This window comes from Tachysurus vachellii, chromosome 25 (assembly GCF_030014155.1).
Source record: "Tachysurus vachellii isolate PV-2020 chromosome 25, HZAU_Pvac_v1, whole genome shotgun sequence".
Taxonomy (NCBI): domain Eukaryota; kingdom Metazoa; phylum Chordata; class Actinopteri; order Siluriformes; family Bagridae; genus Tachysurus; species Tachysurus vachellii.
Genome location: NC_083484.1, coordinates 17,446,578 through 17,451,577, shown reverse-complemented (window position 1 = coordinate 17,451,577; position 5,000 = coordinate 17,446,578). Strand labels below are relative to the sequence as shown.

Sequence of the window (5,000 nt, the reverse complement as noted above, 5' to 3'; positions counted from 1 at the left end):
TGCGACCAGTCGAGCAGTGCTGTAGATCTGAGGGTGAGAGGTGCAGTGTGAGGAGTGATGAGGGCTTTGAGGTAAAAGGGAGATGGTCCATTTTTGGCTTTGTAGGCCAGCATCAGTGTTTTGTATCTGATGTGTTCAGCTACAGGAAGCCAGTGGAGGGATCGCAGCAGTGTGGTGGTGTGGAGAACTTTGGCAGGTTGAAGACAAGCCGTGCAGCTGCATTTTGGATCATTTGCAGAGGACGGATTGCGTTCATATGTAGACCTGCCAGCAGTGTGTTACAGTAATCCAGTCTAGAGATGACAAGAGACTGAACAAGTAACTGAGCAGCCTGTGTGGACAAAAATGGCCGAATCCTTCTAATGTTGTAGAGAAGAAACCGACATGAGCGAGTCACATTAGCAACATGAGAGGAAAAGGACAGTTGATTGTCCATGGTTACCCCAAGGTTGTGAGCTGTGGCTGAAGAGGAGATCAGATCGTTGTGCAAGGATCTAGCAAGATCATGACATGGGGATGAATCACCTGATGATCAACAGCTCAGTTTTGCTAGGATTGAGCTTTAACTGATGAGCAGTCATCCATGATGATATTTCTGCCAGACATGCTGAGATCCGATCAGAAGCTGTGGGATCTGAGGGTGGGAAAGAGAAGATAAGTTGTGTATCATCAGCATAGCAGTGGTAAGAGAACCCATGTGAGGAAATAACTTCACCAAGAGAGTGAGTATACAGGGAGGAAAGAAGAGGACCAAGTACTGAGCCCTGTGGGACACCAGTGGAGAGTCTGTGTGGAGCAGATGTCACTCCCCTCCATGTTACCTGATATGAGCGTCCTTCCAGGTAGGAAGCAAACCATTCCCAAGCTGATCTGCAAATCCCAAGACTCCTGAGGGTGGACAAGAGAGTCTCGTGGTTGACCGTATCAAACGCTGCTGAAAGGTCAAGGAGGATAAGGACGGATGACAGTTTGGCTGATGTAGCAGCATGTAGTTTCTCAGAGACATCTAAAAGGGCTGTCTCTGTGGAATGAGCTGCTTTAAAGCCAGACTGTTGGGATCTTGGATCCCTTGGATGTGAGAGATAGACAGACAGTTGATTATAAACAACGCGTTCAAGAATTTTTGAAAGAAACGAGAGAAGTGACACCGGTCTGTAGATACTGATGTCTGATGGATCCAGAGCAGGTTTCTTTAGGATGGGAATAACCCTTGCTCTCTTGAAAGTAGTTGGTACCTGACCAGATGCTATGGATCTATTGATGATAGTGGTAATGAAGGGCAGAAGGTCTTGTGAGATGGTCTGGAGCATAGTGGAAGGGAGTGGATCCAATGGGCAGGTGGTAGGATTGCAAGACTGGATGAGTTTTAGAATCTCTTCTGCTGCTGCAGTTGAGAAATGCGACAATGAAGGAGTGGGGAATTGTAGGTGTAACTGAAGGTGTAGGGGAATCCATACTCTCAGATACACACTCGGTTACACACTTGGGAACACTCTATAATACACACTCAAATACACACTCAGTAACACACTATAATATACACTTGATTACACACTCAGATACACACTCAGTTACACACTCAGATACACACTCGGTTACACACTCGCTTACACACTTGGGAACACGCTATAATACACACTTGGTTACACACTTGGGAACACGCTATAATACACACTCAGTTATAAACTATAATATACATATATATTATATAATATATATATATTGAATATATATATATTATGAATATAATATACTCGGTTACATGCTCGGATACATATTATAACACTCGGTTACACTCTATAATACACACTCAGATACACACTAGGTTACACACTCGGTAACACACTATAATACACACTCCGTTACACACTTGGGAACACACTCGGTTACACACTGTAATATACACTCGGTTACACACTATAATACACACTCAGTTACATGCTATAATACACACTCGGTTACACACTATAATACACACTCAGTTACACACTATAATACATACTCAGTTACACACTATAATACACACTCAGTTACACACTATAATACACACTCGGTTACACACTATAATACACACTCAGTTACACGCTATAATACACACTCAGTTACACGCTATAATACACACTCAGTTACACGCTATAATACACACTCAGTTACACGCTATAATACACACTCGGTTACACACTATAATACACACTCGGTTACACACTATAATACACACTCAGTTACACTCTATAATACACACTCGGTTACACACTATAATACACACTCGGTTACACACTATAATACACACTCGGTTACACACTATAATACACACTCGGTTACACACTATAATACACACTCAGTTACACTCTATAATACACACTCAGTTACACACTAGAATACACACTCAGTTACACACTATAATACACACTCGGTTACACACTATAATACACACTCGGTTACACACTCGGTTACACACTATAATACACACTCGGTTACACACTATAATACACACTCAGTTACACTCTATAATACACACTCAGTTACACAATATAATACACACTCGGTTACACACTATAATACACACTCAGTTACACACTATAATACACACTCGGTTACACACTATAATACACACTCGGTTACACACTCGGTTACACACTATAATACACACTCGGTTACACACTATAATACACACTCGGTTACACACTCGGTTACACACTATAATACACACTCAGTTACACGCTATAATACACACTCGGTTACACACTATAATACACACTCGGTTACACACTCGGTTACACACTATAATACACACTCGGTTACACACTATAATACACACTCAGTTACACTCTATAATACACACTCAGTTACACACTATAATAAACACTCAGTTACACACTATAATACACACTCGGTTACACACTATAATACACACTCGGTTACACATTCGGTTACACACTATAATACACACTCGGTTACACACTATAATACACACTCAGTTACACTCTATAATACACACTCGGTTACACACTATAATACACACTCAGTTACACACTATAATACACACTCGGTTACACACTATAATACACACTCGGTTACACACTCGGTTACACACTATAATACACACTCGGTTACACACTTGGTTACACACTATAATACACACTCGGTTACACTCTATAATATACACTTGGTTACACACTCAGATACACACTCGATTACACACTCTGTAACGCGTTATAATACACACTCAAATACACACTCGGTTACACACTCAGATATACACTGTTACCCACTCAGATACACACTGTTACACACTCAGATACACACTGTTACACACTCAGATACACACTCGGTTACACACTCAGATACACACTGTTACACACTCAGATATACACTCGGTTACACACTCAGATACACACTGTTACACCCTCAGATACACACTGTTACACACTCAGATACACACTGTTACACCCTCAGATACACACTGTTACACACTCAGATACACACTGTTACACCCTCAGATACACACTGTTACACACTCAGATACACACTGTTACACACTCCCATTGTCATGTTGCAGCAAGAAAATGATACATACTTTCAAGTCATTAGGGTTAGTAGAGAAGCACAAATTAAAATAGCACCATGGTGTACAACAGAAAAATGTACAAATTGAGTCTCTGGGAATATTTTATATGTATATATATATGTGTGTGTTTGTGTGTGTAAAGAGAGAGATGGTGGTGATATTCAGTGAGGTGTTTTTCACAGAAGCAGACATACACACGTCATGGAACACATGCATGCCAAGTCACGATGTGTGTGTGTATGTGTGTGTGTGTGTGTGTGTGTGTGTGTGTGTGTGTGTGCGCACTCCTTAATATGTTTCTTTCATGCTATCATCTATTACATGCACTGTACTGCATGTGAGAGCTGCATGTTGGGAGACTGACAGTTAGACCAAGGACTGGATAATAGTATGCAATATAGTAAGAGGTGAAAAAGAGAGAGAGAGAGAGAGACAGAGAGAGAGACAGAGAGAGGGAGAGAGAGAGATTGGTTTGCTTACCTTAAATTCAGGGTCTCATTGCAGTTTGCTGCAGTTAAGGAGATGCATACACTCAGAACATTTGTGTTCTGTCTGCCTCTCTGTTTCTCTCAATTTGTATCTGTCTGTATCTCTGTCTCTCTCTCTCTCTCTCTCTCTCTCTCTCTCTCTGTCTTCTCTCGCTTACTGCCTCAGCAGGCTAGAACCCCATGGTCTGTACCAAATATGGACGGATGAGGGGGGGGAATCCTTTCTCCTAAAGTGATACATCAGTGTGTGTGTGTGTGTGTGTGTGTGTGTGTGTGTTTCATGTCCTCTTCTCTAGTCTGAGAAAGATGAGCTCAAACGAGCAGCCCCTTTGTGTGTAGATGGTATAGTCTGGAGCAGTTTGAGGAAGCAGAGAGAAGCAATTGTAGCTTCTGCAGCAGGAACAGTATGTAAGTGTACACACACAGAGACACACACATGCTCTTAGTCTACCACCAATCCCCCATAAACACCCACTCACCCCCGTGCCGTGTAGTTTCAGTAAAATGCAACCCTCGGGGCAGAGGAGCATCATCAGGTCTCACAGACTCACATGCATGCAACACACACAAACACACACTGCAGCAATTAACTGTTTTCCAGAAAAAACAGTTCTGGAAAACACTGTCATTCAAATAAAGTGCCATAGTGCACACTTTTCCCTGAAGTGCACTCACTTCATCCTTCAATTTTACAGTCTTCATTTAATGAAATGTTCTTGCTGGAGAGAAAGTCATCCATCCCATCTGAGTGACATCCTGTCTGAGGTTGGAGTTATGAGATCTAAACCCACTCCTACAAGCAGAACATTAAAATCCTTAAATTAAAATCCACATTCATGGACAAACAGAGATTTTGTGTCCAACAGTCACGTCTGTGTGGATGTGGAAGAAGGTTTTTTGAACCTGATTAAGTGTTTACATATTTCTATATCACCTTTTCGTCG

General features: G+C 41.6%; 1 protein-coding gene across 6 annotated transcripts in view; it reads right to left on the bottom strand.

Annotated features, from left to right (window-relative positions):
- The window catches only part of cdk14 (cyclin dependent kinase 14), a 20,750-nt gene that overhangs the window by 11,834 nt on the left and 3,916 nt on the right, over positions 1–5,000 (bottom strand). Inside the window, exon 1 of one of the 6 annotated variants that reach the window (XM_060861527.1) lies at positions 4,049–4,208. The exons of 4 other annotated variants lie outside the window; for them this stretch is intronic. The gene's annotated coding sequence lies outside the window, so the exon portion shown is untranslated. Of the gene's footprint in view, positions 1–4,048; positions 4,209–5,000 lie in introns of those variants that run through there. One more of the 6 variants, XM_060861528.1, reaches the window with a different exon arrangement.